We start from the raw sequence: 22,021 nt of genomic DNA, 5'->3' as shown, positions 1-22,021 counted from the left end.
ATAGAATGCTTCACACAGATACATCAGAGAGGGGATTTAAACAAAATACACCTCCTAGTAAACCATCCCATCCTTTGTACTGAACCTACAACTTGCCAAATTCCACCTATGTCCAAGATGATATGAAGATATAATTTGTGTGAATGGATACTTACAAATAATAATTTTTAAAAAGCTATTTGAATTTTTGTTATGTGTGGAACTACCGACACTGTCTTATCAAACCTAGTGTAAGATTTTTGCATACAAGAAATTTCTATAGAAATAAATTAGGATATGGATGCATGTTCAGGGTGACATATTACCCAAAGAAAAACACATTACACAGCAAAACCAACCTTTAAAGGAAAGGTATACGCTATGCAGAGAAAATGGAATGCCTTGTGGAGTTGCTATGATTGGCTTCTCATTTTACCTGTCTACACTGTCTCCAGAATGGAGAAGTAGCATCCTCAGCTTCCGCTTTCTCCCATTCCTCCTTGGAGGCTAGCAATTCTTATTTTTCAGTGCTGACTGTGGCGTACCTCAGAATAGTTAGCAGGTACATAATGAAGTTTTATATACTTTCCACCTTTCGGCTTGGTGTTGTTTAGCCACCATGGGCTATAAAAGTGTGGGCTCATCCCCTCAGGGCTTATCTTGAACAATTTTCTCTGCCTTAGGAACACATTTTCCACCAGTCATTATGATCACTTTTGCTGCAATCGTTAAAGGATAAAAATGCTGTCTTGAATTTCTCTGTTCCTCCCCTCTGAGTCACCCACATTATCCTTCAATCAAATATGCAGTTCTATTCCACACAGTAAACAGTTCTTGATGTTTGGCCCTGCTGGCTTATAAAACTGAGGATTTCTGTACTTGAGTACGGCACAACAAATACAGAAACAGATTCTTGATGTTACAAACCCAGTGCAGGTAGAAAACATTGGAGGATGTGGAGAGAATATATTTTATGCAGTTTGGGCACCAGCTTGCTTCTCAAGCTCATCCTGTATTCAGCAAAGTCAGCTAAAGTCTTACTGCCATTTGCATCTGTCTTTGAAGCTGGCCTCTAGGATGCCTGCCTCAAATCTGCTTCCACAAGTGGCTGCTCTCCCAGTTATTGCTCTTGATTAATTCCAAATCTCTTCCGTTTTTTTTTAACTCTGCCATGGCTCAGTCTTTCTTTCACAGATTCCTGAACCCCCAAATGCTTGTTACCCCGTTGTTAGGTTTTCTGCCAATCAACTCCTGGCCGATTTTGGAAGTAGCAGTCACAAAACCCAAATTTGCATTGCACACATAGATATCTCCTGTCTACAGCCAACGGAAGAGAAGCATAATACCCCTATAATTGAGAAGAGGGGCTATTAATCACACAGCCTCCAGCCGAGCAGAAAGAACAGGCAGAAAACCCTAATGATGAGCCAGGTGTCAGTCTTCCATTCCACCGTCCTCCTCCTCTGTGGAATTCAAAAGGCATACAGGTGTGCGCAGTTTTAATAAAAAATAAAAAACGGTTTTCAAATCCCCACATTTGCAAAACGTTTTAGAGGCACGTGAGGAGAGCAAGAAGGAGATCAACTGGGAAATGGTGTTTTCGTATGGCAAACAGATCCACACAATTTCTTAAGCAGTGTGTTACAGATACTGCTGAGACTAGAAAACAGGCTCATGTGAACCCGTGATCTGGACCATGTCACAGTTCTTCGAGGCAGCAGAAAACATATAGCTGTTTAAAAGGGGGCTGCTATACTGTAACAGCAAGGAAGGGAAACAGCCTTCATCATGAATGCTGTGGCCAACTGATGAGCAGTGGGTTCCTGAAGTCCAAAACTCCGCAGTCTGTCTGGGCAAGGAATCCTGATTGATTAGCCATGTCTCCCACGGTGGAGAGGAGTTGGTGTCTATGAGCCACACTTTCATTATGTGCAAATTAGCTGTACTTCTGTAGGCAACGCCGTGGTGAGAAAATATAACACAGGCAAATGTTATCTTAAGAGAAAAGATTTATTGTAATAGCATAAGTGACTGTGTTTATTGAAATTATGTTAGAATTTAAAAAAATATATATACTCATTGGAAAACAAAGCCAGTTAATCACTTATTTCTCTAGCCACATCCAGAGAATCAATATTTCTAAATTTAATATAAACCTCACCAACCGAAGTTGCTTGTCTCTGTTTTCCTTTATTTCCTTTATCCGACATGCTTATAAATTCATGGTGGCTTGATGATTACTCTTTCAGGAGACTAACAGAGGATATTGGTAAAAATGTAAATAAGCCTTGTATTTCCCACCGTCATTAGAAGTGGCTTAGAAACCACACACAAATTAGCAGGGAGTCATAAAAACTTGAGGAGAAGCTTTCACACTAGTATGTGGCTCTCAACTAAAAATATAGCAGTTGTCAAGGCATCCACCCTTCCATCACACCTCATCCCTGTTCGCAGAGCTCTGCCCTTCGTCGTGTATGTGAAATCATTACTCAACAGATTACAGTTAATAAGAAGTAATAAATAAAACGTGTTTTTCGGGGACTCAGATATTCCAAGTATTGAAGTGTAATAATTTGTATTTGACATTTATTGTTCTCAGATATGCCTAGAAAACATCAGTGGTGAGGGAAGTTTACTATTTTGGAGCACTTCATCCAGGATAATTAGGGCTTGTGCTGGAGCACTTTCTGAGAACTGGCAACTTGCTAATGTGCGTGGTCCACACAGGTGAATGTGCCCACTAGTGAATAGGGTGCTCCTTATGTCTTCTTTACTCTGGAAACACTTATTTACATTGACTTGATCGTTAAAGATTTGGGTACTAATATTCACAACAGTAGGATATGGCTATGAAGCATGTTTTAAGTGTTATGAGATTGTTTGCCTTAAAAGGGATAACTAAGTCCTCTTCCTCTGTGGCCTGAGAAGGCCACATGGCCAGGGTCAAGTGATCACAGAGCAGGCAATCATGACAGAGGCAGCCCCTGCTGCTTTACTCGGAACCCGGAACCCGCATGGAGACTGAGCTTCCCACTGGCTGCATCTGAGCAGGGGGGAGGAGGGCCTAGGTCCTCTCTAAGAGGCAGAAGATCAGGCAGCCCTGATGAAATGCTAAGCTAGGGACAGTTGGCAGAGGAGAGCTCCCCCTTTCTGTGGACTAGAGGAAATGGATAAAGGGGAAGAGGGAGGGAACGGTGGGACTGGGAGGAGCTGCAGAAGGGGCTACAATCAGGATATACAATGAATAAATTGTAATAATAATAATACAAAATACAAATCAATCAATCAATCAAACAAACAAAAAAGAGATGACTACAGAAATGGAACGAACTCTTTCTTGGCTACTGATATATTCAGAAGCCATATGGTTGTCATGGAGATATCCATTTTTATACTTATTTTAGTAGAAAACTAAGACATACTTTTCCATCTTTTTTTCTTTTTCATTTTTTTAAATTTTATTTTGAAACAAGGTCTCACTCTGTAGCCCAGGAGGGCCTCAGACTCCAGGCCATCCTCCTACAAGTCTCCCAAATGCTGGGATTACAGATGCGAGCCATGACATCTGCCTAAACAGATTTACCGATACAAAAATTGAATTTGATTTTCCTGATGTATTTCAGAGTGAAAATTTTTTAACTATTTATATTATGATTTTTACATTACAAGTTTTATAAACTAAACTAAGCATGTCTGTAACTATAGTTTGTTAAAAATTTACTCAGAGCACATGACATTTTAAATTAACAAAGCATTATATTATATGAAAAGACACAAATGCAAAGTCAATAATGTTTCAGCATTTTACAAACATTTTAATTGAATCAGGGTTGGTGTCTTTAAGAGATTCTGGGGTATGATTAATAGTTATTCATTACATCTTTGTCATGCTTTTGATACATTTCCCAGAAATTGTTGCAAATTGAGCAATTTCCAGTTCTTTGCTTTCATTAAAGTAGAAAGAAAACCTAATATATTTGCCAGTTGGCAGGTTATTTGAAATGATTTTTGTAGATAGATACTGTGTAAATTGTGGTATGCAGTTTAGAGTAAGTTACATAAACTGGGTAACATCATTATACAAAATGTACTCACAATTGATATTTAAGAACATGATTTTTCAGTGCTTACAAGTAAACAATATACTAAAATACGAATCATGCTGAGCTGTCACAATCTAGTACTAATAGCAAATGTATTTCAAATAAAAATTTAATTTGTACTTAGTAACTTCTATTCATGTTTATTACAGACTGCATTGTTTTGATCAATTACATAAAATTATAACTATGACTATAACTTAAATGCAAATATATTTTAACACCCATGATTATGAACTCAGAGAAAAAAGTCAAATTTAAATTTATGGATGTTACTGTAATATACAAAACAAATTATAAATATGTATATTAATTCATTGCAAAGTAGTATGAGATAACAGGCAAATGAAAATCAGATAAATAAACATATTTCATTAGGACAAAGGTCTGTGAAGGTAGTGAAGTAGAACTATGAGTTCAAAAAGAAAATTAACTTTGTAATTAATTGTTCCTAAAAAGAGACTGGGTTCTGCTTTTCATTTTTCACACAATATATTTTGATCATGTTCTCCCCACTCCCCCAAATCCCCCCAGCTCTATCTGCCTATCTATCCAACTTCATTTTCTTTCTTACTCTATTTTTTTAAAAGGTCACACACACACACACACACACACACACCATAAAACAAAACACAAACAAACAAAAACGACCCATGGAGCCCATTGTGTGCTCTAGTCTATGTTGGTCTACTTCTCCCTAGCATGAGGCCTGCTTTGAATATAGTGGATATACCCAGAGTCACTCTCCTGAAGAAAACTGAATTTTCCTCTCTCTCAGCAGCTACCGATTGCAAATAGATTTTTGGGTAGTGGTGTGAGTTTGTACATAGTTTTTCTTTTCCTGAGATTTTTTTTCTGACAGACTTATACAGAGCTTATGCGTGTTGTTAGTCTTGATGAGTTCGTAACTGCATCAGTTGCTTAATTTGTCTGGAAAACATTATTTCCTTTGAGCTGTCTGTCCAACACCTCTGGTTCTTAAAATCTTTCCTTTACTATCAGATTGTGGAGAGTAACCAATAGCGTTGGCAAGAGCTTATAATGTTTAGGGTAGGGGGTTCTAGGAGATGTCTTTGACCAATAATTTTTGATGATGTAACTCATCCCTGGTACTGGAGGTTTTATTTAGTAGCATATGGTGTCTAAATTGGGAATTTTCTTCATTATATGGAAACCCCATCATGTATATAATATGTATAATATAATATCTTATATTATATAATACTTTATATATTGAATCATATAATAATATATCAATATATTATTTATCATATTAATTGTATATATTAAATAATGTTTTATATGATAATATATTAATATAATGTTCATATATTATATATTTATTTATAAGCTTCTACAGGAATAGTTTTCCATGTGGCTTTTCAAAGGGCATTTAGTTAATTATCTGTCCTTGTACCTTCTCCTCTGTCCTGCTTTCCCATTCCCCTTCCCATCTAATTCTCTCATTCTAGTTTCTTCTTTATCCCATTACAACACTATGTTCCATTTTCCCCTCTTTGGCAGATCTCCACCTCCTGGTCCCTTCCTAACCATGTAACCTCTATGGAAACTGTGAATGACCCACACATAACTAATGCTTAAAAACTAACATTCATCATTTGGGTTCTGGGTTATCTCACTTTGGATCATTGTTTCTAGATCCCACCATTTACCTACAAATTTCATAGTTTCGTATTTCTTAACAGCTGAATGATATTCCTTCACATAATTACAGCACAATTTATCTGCCCATTCATCACTTGATAGACATCTAGGCTGTTTTGATTTCAAACTTATGAATAGGGCAGCAGTGAACACAAATGAACAAGTATCTCTGTAGTAAGAGGTAGAGTCCTTTGGGTAAATGCGCAAGTGTGGTCTCTTTGGATTTTGCTGTCTATGTATTTTCTGCTTTTCAAAGAAGCCCCACGTATACTTCCATAGAGACTTTCCAGCTTTTCACTATGTCCGATAATGAGTGATTCCCTTCACCAACTCCATCACCAGTTGTTTTTATTCCTGCCCATTCTGATTGGAGTGAGATGAAATCTCAAATGAGTTTGAATTTGCAGGTGTTTTAAGGTTGTTAAACATTTTTTCTTTTAAGTTATTTTATTATTATTATTAATTACAATGCATTCACTTTGTATCCCAGCTGTAGCCCTCCCCCTCATCTCTTCCTGGTCCCTCCCTAGCTCCCTCTTCCTCCCCTATTCCATTCCCCTAGTCCACTGATAGGGAAGTCCTCCTTCCCTACTATGACCCTAGCCTATCAGGTCTCATCAGGACTGTCTGGAACCTCTTTCTCTGTGGCCTAGTAAAGCCACCTCACAGGGGGAGATGATCAAAGAGCAGGCAACTGAGTTCATTACAGAGGCAATCCCTGCTCCCCTTACTCAGGAACCCACAGAGAGACTGAGCTGCCCATGGGCTACATCTGAGCAGGGGGTGGTCTAGGTCCTCTCTATGCATGGTCTTTGGTTGATTCATCAGTCTTTTCAGGGCCCACTGAACCCAGATATTTTTGGCTCTGTTGGCCTCCTTGTGGAGTTTCTGTCCCCTCCTGGTCTTTCTAGCTCCCCCTTCTTCCATAAGATTCTCTTCACTATGAGTCTCAGCATATGTTTTGATACCCTGCTGGGTAGAGTCTTTCAGGGGCCCTCCGTGGTAGGCTCCTGTCCTGTTCCCCATCATCTCTTACTTCCGATGTCCATCCTGTTTGCCCTTCTGAATGAGGATTAAGTAAGTGTTTCTCAGCCATTTATGTTTCATCCATTGATAACTCTCTGTTGCATTCTATACCACATTTTTAGTTGAGTTGTTTTTATTCTTCATGTTCAAGGGTTTTGGGTTTTTGTGGGGAGTATTCCTGTCTGTCTATTTGTTTAATCTCTTATATACTCTAGATACTAACCAACTGGCTGATGTATACTGGGTAAAGAGGGTTTTTCCCATTCTGTGGGATATCTCATTGATAGAACAGTGATGCCTCTTTTAAGTTTCTAGAGGTTCTATTGATTAATTTTTGGTCTTTTGGTCTTTTGCTATCAGAAAACCCTTTCCTGTACCAAGGAATTCAAGTATATTCCCTGCTTTCTCTTCTGTCAACTCAGGGTATCTTGTCCTATGTTGAGGTCCTTGATCTATTTGGATTGAGGTTTGTGAAGGGAGATAGATATAAATCTATTTGACCAGCATCATTTGTAGAAGATGCTATCTCTCCTCCAGTGTATATTCTGGGGATCTGTTTCAAAAATCAGATATCTGTAGGTATATGGCATTATATCTGTGTCTTTAAATCTATTTCATTGATTAATGTGTCTCCTTTATGCCAATACCAACCTGTTTTATTAGTACACTTTTGTAATACAGCTTAATATCTGGGATGGCAATGTACCCAGAAGCTCATTTGTTAATCAGATAGTTTTTGCTATCTTGGAGTTTTTGCTTTGTGTGTGTGTGTGTGTGTGTGTGTGTGTGTGTGTTCATATGAAGTTTAAGATTGTGTTTTCAAATTTTGTGAAGAAGTGTGTTAGAATTCTGGTGGAGTCTGCACTGAATCTATAGCTTGAATTTAGTAAGATGGCCAGTTTCAAAATATTAAACCTACTGCTCCATAAGCATGTGAGATATTTTCAATTTTTTATTAATTTATTCATTCACTTTACATCCCCTCCGTCCTCTTTTCCTGTTCCCACCCTCTTTCCCTCTTCCATGTAGTTCTCCATCCCCTCCCCCTCAGAAAAAGCTTCTTTCTTCAGTGCCTTCAAATTTTTTAGCATACATGTGTTTTTGCTTGCTTTGTTAGTTATTTCAAGATATTTTTTGAAGATGCTATGAAAGATATAGTTTCCTTGATTTCTTTATCTGTGTGTCATTTACATACATGGAGGCTACTGTTTTGTGTGTACTGTCAGTTTTGTATACTCCTACTTTGCTGAAATTATCAGCTATAAAGGTTTTCTAAGTGAGTCTATAGGGTCTTTTATGTATGAGTTCATATCAGCTGCAAATGAAGATACTTTGTTTATTCTCTGCTTGTATCCCTTTATTCTCCTTCAGTTGTCTTATTGTTCTAGCTAAGACTGGGTACTCTATTGACTAGGTACAAAGAAAGAGGACATCTTTGCCTTGTTCTGCTTTTAATGGAAATGCTTTGAAAAAGTTTCTCTTTCTTTAGAATTATGTTGGTCATGGGCTTGTTTCAGGTTCTTTATTATATTATGATATATATCTCTTACCACTGCTTTCGCCAGTAATTTATCATGAAGAGACATTATATTTTTGTCAAAGGCCTTTGTTGCATCTAATGAGATGATCATATGATTTCATTTTCCATGATTTCATGATTACATTTATTGATTTATATATGTTGAATCCTCCCTGGATCTCTCAGATGAAGCCAAATTTATCTTCAGTGATAATTTTTTATGATAAGTTCTTAAATTTATTTTGCAAGTATTTTAGTAGGAATTTTTGCTCATAAGGAATAATGATCTATAATTTTTGTTGGGTCTTTGTTCTGTTTTTATCAGAATAATAATGACTTCTTTAAAAATTGGAAATGTTCTTCAGTTTCTAGTTGGCAGAAAAATTTGAGGAGTTTTCAGATTAATGCTTTTTTAAAGTTCTTATAGAATTCTGAGAAGAATGTATGTGGCCCTGAGCATTTTTTTTTCAGTTGAGAGGATTTTTTAATTGCTGCAAATGTTTTACAGGGATTATGGGTCTGTTTAAACTGTTTATTTCACCTTGATTTTACTTTAGAAGGTTTTCAAAATCATTCTGGTGCTTTCTCAGACAATTAGGAATCGTGTTACCTCAAGATCCAGATATACCACTCCTAAGCATATCCAAAAGATGCTCAAGTATACAACAAGGTCATTTGCTCAACCAAGTTTGTAGCAGCTTTATTCATAATAACCAGAACCTGAAAACAACCCACATGTCCCTCAACAGAGGAATGGATACAGAAATTGTGGTACATTTGCACAATGGAATACTACTCAACAATTAAAAACAAGTAAATCATGAAATCTGCAGGCAAATGGTGGAAACTAAAAAAGATCATCCTGCGTGAGTTAACGCAGAAGCAAAAAGAGACACATGGTATATACTCACTTATAAGTGGATAATAGTCATATAATACAGGATAATCATACGAAAATCTATACACCTAAAGAAGCTAATCAAGAAGGAGGACTTGGGTGAGATTTTCAATCCTCATTCAGAAAGGCAAAGAGGATAGACATCAGAAGAGGGGGAAAACAGGGATCAGGACAGGAGCCTGCCACAGAGGGCCTCTCAAGGACTCTTCCCTGCAGAGTATCAAAGCAGATGCTGAGACTCATAGCCAAACTTTGGGCAAAGTGCAGGGTATCTTATGTAAGAAGGGGGAGATAGAAAGACCTGGAGGAGACAGGAGCTCCACAAGGAGAGCAACAGAACCAAAAAATCTTGACACAGTGGTCTTTTTCTGAGACTGATACTCCAACTATGGACCATTCATGGAGATAACCTAGAACCCCTGCACAGATGTAGCCCGTGGCAGCTCAGTGTCCCTAGTAATGGGAACAGGGACTGTCTTTGACATAAACTGATTGGCTTGTTCTTTGATCACCTCCCCCTCAGAGGAGCCCAGCCTTAACAGGCCACAGAGGAAGACAATGCAGCCACTCCTGATGAGACCTGATAGACTAGGATCAGATGGTAGGGGAGGAGGAACTCCACTATATGGAGACTTGGGGAGGGGCATGTATGGAGAAGAGGGAGGGAAGGTGAATTGGGAGTGGAAGAGGGAGGGAGCTACAGGTGGGATACAGAGGAAATAAACTGTTATTAATAAAAATAAAATAATAATAATGATAAAGAAGTTTTTACATGTCAAAAATGCATTCATTTATTTTAGGTTTTCCAGGTTGGGGGAATACAGATTTACTTTTAAGTGTAAATAATTTAGTTGGGGATTAAATCATTCCTCCTTTCCCTTTTTTCCTCCAAACCCTCCCATTTGTTTCCTCACTCTGACACGTTTGCTGTCTTGTCCTTTTCAAATTCACAGGCTCTTTTCTTTAATGTGTGCATGTTCACAGATATACCAACGCGAACTTCTCAGTCTGTGTACTATTACTTCTCTGCATGTATTTTCAGAGCTGACCATTTTGTATTGTATTTCTCCTACTCTAAGCATTCTGTAGTTGTCTGTCGCCGTTTCTCTGGAGCTGAGGCCTTTTGAGCCTCTACATTTAGCATGTCTGTTGGTGTTGTCCTTGCTCAGATAGTGTTTAGGCAGCCATGTCGGCAAGACCTTGTGGGTGTAGCTTCTGATATTCTCAGAAGAAAGAATCTCACGCTAATTTGTCTGTTTCTCTGGCTCTAAGGATCATTCCTCCTCCCACTTCTGCAATGCTCCCTGAGCCTTTGGCGTAGGAGTTGTGTTGCTGATGTACCGTTTAGGTCCAGGCTCCACAACTCTACATTTGATCCGTGTGGTTTTCTGTAATGGTCTGTTTCTGTTACTGTGATTGTCCTCCTGCCTGAGGGACTGTCTCCCACCAGTCCACGAAGTCAGGAGGGGCATGAGATGAAGCGGAAGGCTGGAAAAGCCGGCAAGCACTGTACAGGGAACAGACACACTGGGAACCGCTTCAGGGAGCTAGTTCAACTTTAATTCCAGAGAACAATCGTTATGTGGAGGCTCCAAGGATAGGACACGTAATTGGTTAAGACTAGACACTTTAAGTATGCTTGATTTGCATTAAACAAGCACACTCCTATCATTTGAACAGAAACATAATACCTAATTACCATATAGGTGCGGGGAGGTGAGACCTAGCAGGAAGCTGTGTCAAAGGCCATATATATCAAATGCAGTTAGAGCATCTATGTCTAGAGACACCTTCCAGATAAAGTCAGGCAGACAGCAGGAGGCCAGCCCTGCTGGAGAGAGGGAGTCCTGCATCTTATCGCTATCAAGACAGCAACCTCAAACAGCAAAGTAAAGTTTTCTTTTTTTATATAATTTTAATTTTTTCATATTAATTACTTTGTGTCCCAGCTGTAGCTCCCTCCCTCATTCCCTTCCAATCCCACCCTCGCTCCCTCATCTCCTCCCTGCCCCTCTCTAAGTCCACTGCTACGGGAGGTCCTCCAAGTCTTCTTAATGGGAATTGAGAGTTCCCTGTAGGTATAAGGGCAGATATTTATAAAGTAGTCAAGGATGACACTAGTTTAGTAAAATAGTATTTAATAGGTTCTCCTCCCATGACATCACTAGCACTTAGCCCTTGGCTAAGTGCTAGTGAATTTAAAATACCCTTTCTTTATTCTGTGCATTTATTACTTTGATTACTACTTGTCACAGTGAATTTCTTTTCTTGTCCTGTCAACTTGGTCTTCTCGCACCTTCTCCTTCTTTAAATTTGGGAGATTTTGTTAAAAGTATTTTCTGTATCTTTGACCTGGGTCTATCTTCTTTTCTCTATATGTCTATATCTGTTGCTCATATATTTGGTCTTTTTATGGTGTCCTAGATTTTCTGGATGTTTTGTGGCTCGCTTTTTTTTTATTTGACATTTTGTTTGACTGAGCTATCCATTTCTTCTACCTTGTCTTCAAAACCTGAAATTCTCTTCTACTTCATGCAGTTTTGAGGCTTTCCTTTCAGTTTTTTTTTTTTTTTTCAGTTTTCTGAGGTTTTTCATTTTGAGTTTTATTTAAGTTTGAATTCTATTTTAACAATACTTTTTCTTGTTAAATTTTATTTTCATAACGAGTAGTTTTTGTTATTTCATTCAATTGTTTATGTTTTCATGCTCTCTTTTTTTTTGGAGCCATGTATTTGTGTCCTCTTTCATGTCCCTGATCATATTCATAATTGTTGTCTTGAGGTCCTTGTCTTGTGTTTCAGCTAAATTGCTTTTCTTGGGGAAATTACGAGGTCTTATTGTCTTAGTTGTTCACATTTGTGTTTTAGGAATCTGTTCTGCTGTCTGGAGTTTGAGGCTCGTGGTTTCTTGGTGTGAATATCTGGTCTTGTCTTTTTTAGGTCGGTGTTAAGTTCTTTGATTGCTGTTACTCTAATATGTTAGGGTATAGACAAGCAGAATGGGTGCTTTATTTTCAGTCTTGGAGACACTCTAGCTTTCATGATTCATATTCTGACTGCTCTCAGATCTCCAGGCTCAGACTCTGAACAGTCTCACATCAGTCCAGAGATCGAGGTGGATGATAGACAAACTTTGAAGATCTCTGAAGCAGAATTCAGGGTTCAGCCTCATGGAGCATGGCAGAGGCAGAACTAAGGGTTCCCCAAGTTTGGCCACAGATGTCAGAAGGCACCAAAGGAATGAAAATGGGCTAGGAAGAGTGGCTCAGAAGGACAAGAAGTATCCTAGAAAGAAAGGACGGGGAGGTGAAGGATAGCACACATAGTGTATGTGGGTCACCCACCTAATGTAATGTCTGTGGGTCCCTGGAAGAGCACAAGTCTATAGAATTTGGGGGAAAGATCATAAAAGAAATGAGCTGGGTTGTGAGGACTGGCTTTGGAGGGAGCTAGTGGGACCCTGGCTTTACAACATGAATGACTGCTAAATCTCAGGGGATGAATGTAGGCTGAGGGGCTGGCTGAAGTGGGTGAGCTCTATACTTGTGTTTTTCAATAAAAGATTGTAAGTTGCAAATCATACCACTGGGAAGAGCAGTATATCTCAGTGGCTGAACATTTGTCCAGCATACCTGGGTACCTGAAATTGATTCCCAACATGATTTAAAACAAAAATGACTGTAGCATTTAAATTATATCAGATACACTTAACTTCTTTTTCTCAACATTTTTTTATTGGTTATTTGAGAATTTCACATTATGTACCCCAATCACATTCACTTTCTAGTCTTTCCAGGTCTACCCACCTTTTAGCCCCTTTTAGCCCCACCCGCCCATTCCCCACAAAAAGTAACGGGATAAAAGTCCAACTTGGTTTGCCCATATACTCACTGTAACATAGTCAAGCCAGCCTCTTAAATAAAACTGAGTCCTTCCCAACCCACACCCTAACCAAAAGCCATCAACTGTGGAGAGCTATGCTTCATCATCCTTATCACAAAAGAGTTCAGATACACTTAGACTAGCAACAAAATAGAGACACTTCAAATATATTAATATTTAGTGTGCCAACATAAGGAGGTCTTCAACAGCCAGATAAATTAGATAGTATTACCAAAAAAAAAAAAAAAAACAAAAAAAAAAAACAAAACAAAAAAAAAACATTTAGATTAAGCACAATACTAATCAATACTCCATAACAGTGTTTAGAAAAACAGAATAAACAGCCCTCCAGGTCATATGAAGTCATAATTTACCCTGAATAATAAAAAAAAATCTTTAAAAAGTCAAAGCTACACCTATCAGTTATCAAGTATTTATCCTATATTATGATAGCATAGTGATTAAAATTGTGTAGTACTGCCATAATAACAAACACACAAATCAACAAGACACATGAGCTCAGAAATCAATCAATGGATATATGATCAATGAATTTTCCACAAGGTTTCTCTCTCAACTAAAGTTGAAAATATCAAGCAATAGTCTCCAACACACATAGATTTCAGGTAACTTTTTTTTTTGATTGACACTTTTGAGACTATGTAGGGGCAGAAATGAGCAATTTTCTAAAGCAGTTGTCAGGGTTGACCTGAAATTTACATTTCTAAGACCTGCTATAATTTAGTTTATGCAAACTTGAAGGATAGTCTTGGGTGGTCGTCATTTTCAGAGTTTTGCCTAGAAATACAGGTGTCTTCCTTTTCTTTTCACATCTGGTGTGACTAAAGCTCTGAATTTCTCAGAAACAGATGAAGACCAATCAGGAAAGACAGTTCCCTACTATCAAGATGGCATCACAGCTCTAATGAGGGAAGAGCATCACCTAACTAAGGCCAGCGTGGCCACACAGGCCTGTTCAGGACAACTGATCCTCAATAGCAAGATGGTCACACAGCTCTGCTCAGGGAAATTGATTCACTAATAGAAGGAAGGTCATGCAGCTCTCACTGCTCCGCCTTCTGAAATGTTTTCCTCCAGGTCCGGCCTACAGCAGAAATAGCTTATTACCAATAAACCTGTGTGTCTGTGCTTCTGTGCTGTGACTACTACATTTCAACAGTAACTAGTGATTTGGTGAGGATGTGAAAATGAGAACTGGGTCATCAGATTCCTAGTCCAGTGTCAAAGACGGAAAAATAGTTTCCTTCTCAGAACAAAACTCCTGGCTCCTTACAAGGGAAAATGGTCAGCAGGAGAAACCTTCTTCCTTCTTCCAGCTCCAATAGCCAGCAGCTGTAATGCTAGGCTTTACTGTTAGCTGGAAGTGATGTGCTGGACTCAGATACACCCACAGTTCTGGGCTCAGTTGTTAGAAGTACTACATCATGGGGCTCGGTTGTTAGAAGTACTCGTGGAACTGGATTCAGTTGTTATGTAACCCCAGAAGGTCGAGCTTAACTTTGAGACATGCTGGAGTGTGGGGCTCTGTTGTTAGAAGAACCATAGTTCCTATACCACTCAGCTGTTGGCTGTACCCAGAGATGGTAGGCTCAGTTTGTACACATATCTGCAATGCTGGTGAATGCCTCTAGCTCCGGTTCTCCTAGGAACAAAGACTCAGAGAGCATGTAAAGGACAGCAACTCAGTAAACATAGGAGATTTGGTGTTTTGCAGTATCACAATAGTTCCTACAAATATTCAAAGCATGTGGGAAGGAGAAGCAAATATGAGTGTAAACAGGTAGTTCCCCCGAGGTCAAAGAAAAAAAAAGAATAGAAATGGAATCAGATGGCATTTCCTGAGACAACCATGTCTTCCAAACAGAAAATAACAAAAGTTCTACAAACTAATTTTAGATCCCCAGGTGTACTGTCTCTAAATAGAAACAAATACTACTAGTTGAAACAATGTTAATAGCAGGTCCTTTCATTCATCCTGCTTTTTGCTGCTGTGTCCTTGGAAACTTGTTAGTACATCTGTGGGCAAGCAGAATGCAAAAGCTCAAATAGCCTCAGAAGACAAATTAAGTGCTGGGGGGGTTGTTTGTTATTATCTTTTTCTGGTTTCCCCTACTTGCAAATTGAGAAATAGAAGGTAAAATATTCACGATCCAGGAGTATCTACCCTTAAATCTGAGCACCAACTGCATAATAAAAGACTTTGTAATTATGAACTAAATGTTAAAGAAATTGCCTTGAGACTGAATGCAGGAATCATCCTTTATTTTCTCCTTAGTTCAGTTCCTTTCACAGCCCCTCAAAGGTACTATAAACTTTCCAGGTTAACTCACAGTGATGTGCAAAAACAAGGCAAATAATTTCTAACTCCACCTTTTCTCCAGATAGAACTCTGATAAATAAAGCCAGCACAATGCCACTCTGTCCCTGCATCACTAGCCCACCGCATCCTTTATCAGCTATTATCACCCGTGTACAAGAGCTGCTTCTGTGTGGAATGTTTGAAGAATTCACTCGCCCTCTAAGGTCATCCTATTTATCTCAATGTTTGAAAGCAGAGAATAAAAGTATAAATATGCTTAAGATGAAGTAAGGATAATAGAATGCAACAAATCACAAATGATCATGTTTCTTTAATAATAAGTTTAAATGGAGATCATATGCAAGGTGTTATGCAAAGAACTAAATTCAGATCATATTTCTTATACTGAACTTTATAACCAAAAAAAAAAATTCAGAACTAAATTAGTTGTACTAAATCACAAATGTCTCCTAAATAAGCAATCATGCTAATGTCTACCAGAGCATATATTTTGTGGAAATCATTGCAAGTTTTTGACCTGGACTAGCAGGTTACCATCTTCATCTGTAATGTACAATATTATTTAGAATGCCATCCTGGTCCTAATCAATTAATATGATGCAGAGGTCTTAGGCAGAAGTATTTCATCTCATTTTCCTCTTTGTCAAACCATCTAATACAGTGGTAGAGAAACATAGTAAAATGTGCTTCTGTTTTTAAATAAGAGCAACAAATTCTCAAAGGAAAGATGTAAACATGATTTATACTGACAGCCATAATGTGAAAGATAATTTATTGTTTGGCATGCTGTACTTGAGAGAAAAAGAATAAAAACATGGGCAAATACACTAACGCTGAACAGTGTTTACACAGTAGGAAGGAGCCATCTGTGATATTCTGTCTGTACCTTTCACTTTTACCAGTCTTATAAATAGGACTTAAACTGTTTGTCAGCCCACACAGGCTTCTGTTCAGCAAGACAACACCATTCCTGGGCCTGGTCATTCTCACCCTAGTCTTCTCCTCATACCATTATGGCTGCAGGTTTTCACCTCTGCTTTTTCCTCTTAATATTAGTCACTACTCTCACCAATTATGTCACAGCTTTAGACACTAATGAGTTTACAACTCAGTCTTGTCTTACTGTACAATGACTTGATTCTACCCGGACAAGCAGCTGTCACATGGGTGTCTGAGATAGTACCTATTGCATATCTAGATCCCAAGTCCTGATGTTGCAAGCTCTGCCAGACCTCAGGCGTTGATCTACAGACGGTGGTAAGGAAATGAAGAAAAAATAGAAAAATAGACACTTGCACAGGAAATTAGAGATTTGGTATTCTGAGCTCTCTGGTGGAGAAGCCATTACCACTGCTCCCTGGGAACTCAGTATGTTTATTATTACATAGAGTTGAACAGGGAAGTGGGTTACTGCATACAGCTGAACAAGGAGGTGAAGGTATCATATACAGCCTGACAAAGAGGCAGGTTTGCTTGCTGTCTGTAGGAAGCAGGCTTCAGGCTGGAAGCAACTGCAGAGAGGAAACTACGGTGACATTTTCTGCACACATTATCAACATGCCCACAGCAACCAGCCCAAGGCTTGGCTGCTTTCCTGAGCCCATTCTAGGGAGAGCTTTGTCATTGCCCATGGACCTAAGACACAGAAGTGCTTGACATGATTGAGCTCGTATCAAACAATACACATTCACTCAGGACTTCAGTTGCTTCCTACACTGATAGGAAGTCAGAGTATCACTGCTCCAAGGATATTTTCAAGTCCTTTTGCCTCTTACATCCTGAAATGTATGGTTCTCTCTCTCTCTGTTCTCATTCATTGAGTCTCAACAATTCCATCTCTTTTTTAATTAAATTAAATTTTTATTTTTTTATTTATTACAGTTTATTCACTTTGTATCAGAGTTGTGGTCCCCTCCCTCATCTCTTCCCAATCCCACCCTCCTTCCTTTATCTCCTCCCATCCCCCTCTCCAAGTCCAAGGATAGGGGAGGTCTCTTAAGCATCGTTACCTCATTATTGGCCCATGTTGGCCATTCATCTCATTCACCATCACTCTTTTACCTCTTTTTCTGAATCCTCAGCAAGAGGACAGCCATGAGTTTAGATGTTTTTTACAGCTACCCGTATCAGCCAGACCTGATTTCAAGATAAAAACAAACACACAGCTAAAGAAATAACCATGTATGTCACAGCCTGTAACTTTCGATTGATAAAAGCTGCCATTTCTGAACAGCGGCTTGAAGTTGAGTAGATTTGAATTGAAACTGTACATTCCTCTTCACCTGCTCAGAGCTGGAACCAGCTTTGCAGTCATTCAGCCTCTGAACAATATCAGCTGAGAGCACTTATTTGTATCACTGGAGCAACAGCGAAGCCTTGACTCCTGCCAACATCAGTTCTTATGAAGAAAGAAAGCACACGGTGTGTGTCTACATCCTACGCGTGCCTAGAGCATCTACAGCATGATCAGTGTGATCACTCCTCCACAAAGTATACACAAATATGAAGAATGAGAACCAAGGCCTGGTGGGTGGTCATTGACCTTATATCCGAATGTGAGGAGGACGGAGTTGTGTGGCACTGGGGCATGATGGTTGCTGGTCAGAGGTCCACTCTTTAGCTAACATATTTCCTCTCCTATTAATAATCTAAATACATTTATGTCACTAAATTTTAGAAAGCCTTTAGTGACTTAGTTACTAGAAGACAATAGGTTTCTAAAGTTCTTTTTTTATAAAATCATTCTTAGTTTATATTTTACTTAATTATCCTCTAGATTTGAAAAATCTGTTTTTATCAGAATCTTATTGATTACATTTTTTTTCAATAGCAAGAAATGCCTTGCCAAAAATTTCTTGGCACGAAATTACTGTTGTCACTCTTGCCTTCGTACCAATTACCTTATGTAAGTCCTTACCCTTAAGGAGGTTTATTGTTTTGAGAACTCACCTACTGAAAAATGACTAGAGTAGTCATTTACATTAATGGATAACATAAACCTCATATATCATTATTTTGAACATAGTGTGTAAGATGGTTTTACATATAAATTATTATGTTGTGTTCAACAACTGTAGGATGAACAGAATTACTCCTGAGTGCTTTGCCAATATGACTGGTGAGACTATTTGAGCATGCAAGTTATGAAGTAAAAATCATTAAAAACTATTTTCATAATCTACGTGAACATTTACCTGGATTAGTCTCTGCTTCTGTTTTGCTTCTGTGATGTATTATTGATTTTTTTTTCTTTTCTGCCCCGTGTGTTTACAGATGTTAATCTCAAAGCAGCTCAACTAACCCCCCCTCCCCTACAAAGGCAGTTTGTAGCTTGGCTGTGCTTTACTGAGACCCAGTCAAGAGACTCTGATGACAGATAGTCTGCTTGTCAGCTTTGCTTCATGAATCCAAAGAAAATGGAACTTAACAGAAGCTGAGCCTCAAGCACTACCTGGGCCTCTTATTTGGGCCTTTTCATGCTGGGTTTGGCAGAGGTCTTAGTCTTTCATCTCGCAGTTCACCGCCACAAAGGGAAGGGAGCAGTTGCACTTTTCTGGAGACAGTTACAACACAAAATAAACAAACAATATATTTTTAGGGCACCACCTGCAGCCAGCAGCTGTACCAAGCAGAGCAGAACTACGAACGATGTGATTTGTCCCATTTAACATGAAGCCTGAGGTTTGAGGCGAGAGGGAGGAGAAGGCTCTGTGTACACAACCCACACATTGCAATTTAAACTGAAGCTGATTTTCTTTCTTTTCAGATGGGAACTGAGGTATCATTATAGCTCTTCTCTTTTCCTACCCTACAACCTCTGCTTGAAAACATTTCTATTATTGGGCTTTTAACTGTTAACTGGGGAAAATCATTTTTTCTCACCAGTAAACTTCCTTTCTCATTCAAGGGCAATTTTCTCTCATAGCAATCTATACTTAAATGCCAACGTCTGCTGTATCTAGGCTGTATATAAAATGATGTCTGGCATTTACGTGAGCCAGTGACATGGGTAGAGAAACTCATACAGTTGGCTTATGTAAGTTTTTCTTCTTTTCTTTAGCCTTCGTCTATTTCTGTTCTTCCTCAGGATCTGTTTCTCAAAATGTGAGACATAAGTTCAGGATCTTCTGAAAACTGAACTTTCAACTCATGCTTAATTGACAATCTATTTTTTACACTAACTCATTCCTTCCCAGGCAGAAAATCTGTATAGCTCATCCTGTTAAAACCCTGCTGTAACTACACTGCCTGATGCTGAGAATCTTGAGACTGGCGTACAGGAATTTTAAGCACATCTTTTTTCTCGGTTTAAAAAATATCCTCTCCTCTACCCTCCCCCTCAGTCTCTCTTGCACATGCTCTCGCAGATAGGAATTTTTATGCATCACTATTAAAAAATCTGGATTTTTAAATAAATTATTGTACTGATAGTTTACATTCACTAGCTTGTTGAACTTTGGCATCTGTCTTGCCATTAGTAGTTTTCCCAGAAATACCACCTTCACCATAGAGTTGCGTGAGTTTTCCCAATTAAAATTTGGGTTCTTCAGCATTTTTGCTTGTCTAACGAACAAATCATGAAGAAGATGAATGGACCGGCAAGCCTTTTCTATGCCTTTTCCATTGCTAGCTGGAATCTAATTATTTACCACTTCCTTCAAGTCACTTGTCTGCACTCTTGGGGTCATGACTTTGATCATCTTCTTCCAGATCTGGCTGAACTGTTGATGGTGCACATAGGACATCCTGAGTATCTGATTGTTGCATTGTTTTAAAAGGGAAAACAGCCCAGAATGGGTGGAACATATAACTGTCAGTTGTCTTAATGTCAACATGAGCTTTAACCATAATCTGCCACGGTTTGACAATAGCCACATTTTTGTCTCAGATAAGATCCATGCCACAGAAGTTGGTCAGACAGATTTTGCCCTTATCATCATCAGTAATTAGCTTGAATTTCCTAAACACAAATTCATCTTGATCAGCAAGGCTCACTTCAAATTCATGACCCCTGAGGCCATCAGATGAAATTTTGGTCCCCAAAGTTCTTTTGACTAGGGTGTTTCCATTGATTTTAGTGTTGAACGTACAGAGAGCCTTCACAGCATACCAACCTTTCTGCAAAAATGGATCGACCAACCTTTTTCTTTGTACCCTTTCTCAAGCTTTCTTCAGGTATTTGTTTTTGATGACAACCATGGTGCTGCTCAGAGAGCCCAAAACAACAACAACAACAACAAAAAAAACCTCGTTCTCTTAATGCCTGTTGATTTTATCCCCAGCAACTAAAGCTGCCATTACATTTTGAGCTTTTCTAGGTGAGCTGCAATGTATATAATTAAATTGTAATGAATCTGGGGGCAGTCCAGGTAGTTACAAATTTAAATTATTTAAAACCAGAAAAAGGATAGATGGCTTTAACATTAAACTAGCCATCAAATACCACACAATATTTTGTCTGATCTTGACAATAGACGCTGTTGTTTAAAAAGATGGAGAACTGTTGTAAATATTTATGAAATGCGGTAGAATGTCATTCTTAATGCCTGTACCCAATTCTTATTATGAAGAAGAAAATTCCAGTGGCCATCTTTTTGTATTTCATTAGCATCCTTTCTTGGTACTCACAGATATTGCTATAAAACGCTGAGGACTTACAAGTGTGCAGTGTTGCATGTCTCCAGCTAATGGCGGATATCAGGCTCCATAAGCCAGAAAGGGAAGCTGCTAACATTATCTCTACTTTCATCATCATAGTGATGAGTCTTAGGAATATCAAGCATGAAATAATTTGCTGCCAAAGGTGTCTACAGCAGCATTTAATGTGAGACCAACATCTATCTCCTTCACCTTTTGAGAGCATTATGAAGAATTTTCTGAAACAGCTCTGAGGCATTTTTCTGCTAAATTATTTCCGCTTCTGAATTTTGTCAATCAATCATATTTCTGCTTACAATGTTTATATCTGGGCAGTGCTTTTAGCTCTATTTGGTTGAATTTTTTGGAAAAAAAAAGAAGAGAAGAGAAGAGAAGAGAAGAGGAGCATTAGTCCTAATGTCTCCCTGCTCAATAAAAGGTGTAGACAGGAAGTGTGGCCTTAAATAAGAAGTTGTATTACACCAAGTACTTTGAAAGTCTCTTACATCAGTTTACTGCCTTTGGCTCTCTTCAATATTTTGTTTTTCTCTGTTCTCTGTAGCATTTCAAATAGTTTCTCTTTTAGTTTGTGATTGTGATGCTAAACTCAGATTTTCCATTGAAGACTTTTTAGTGAATTTATCAATTGAATTATTGTGTTTTTCAACTCTTATTTTCATTTGGTTCCATTTTTGTATTTTAACCTCATTATAAATAATCTTATTTGGGTCATTTGTAATGGTTCTAAGATGTTAAGCTCGTTTACGATGATTATTTTGAATTACTTGTCAGATCCTTCATATACCATCATGACTACAGGATAAATTTCTGTAGCTGTACTTTATGCGCCATGGCTTCTTCTTTAAATACTTTGTAACTTTCATTTCATGCACTTGAAAATATGGAAACTTTTCCCGAACACCATGAACTGACATTGTACAGGGAGGATGTTCACTGAATAGCCTATATAGAGAT

At 38.4% G+C, this 22,021-nt stretch overlaps 1 protein-coding gene and 1 pseudogene across 4 annotated transcripts in view; one reads left to right on the top strand and one right to left on the bottom strand.

The window, feature by feature from the left end:
• Nkain2 (sodium/potassium transporting ATPase interacting 2) overlaps window positions 1–22,021 on the top strand; it is a 1,138,750-nt gene that overhangs the window by 943,780 nt on the left and 172,949 nt on the right. The gene's annotated exons all lie outside the window — the stretch shown is intronic.
• LOC110563223 (small ribosomal subunit protein eS1-like) lies at window positions 19,826–20,608 on the bottom strand (annotated as a pseudogene).

Source organism: Meriones unguiculatus, chromosome 20 (genome assembly GCF_030254825.1).
Source record: "Meriones unguiculatus strain TT.TT164.6M chromosome 20, Bangor_MerUng_6.1, whole genome shotgun sequence".
Classification (NCBI taxonomy): Eukaryota; Metazoa; Chordata; class Mammalia; order Rodentia; family Muridae; genus Meriones; species Meriones unguiculatus.
Note: the sequence above shows the minus strand (reverse complement) of the source record. Positions and strands in the feature narration are given on the sequence as shown.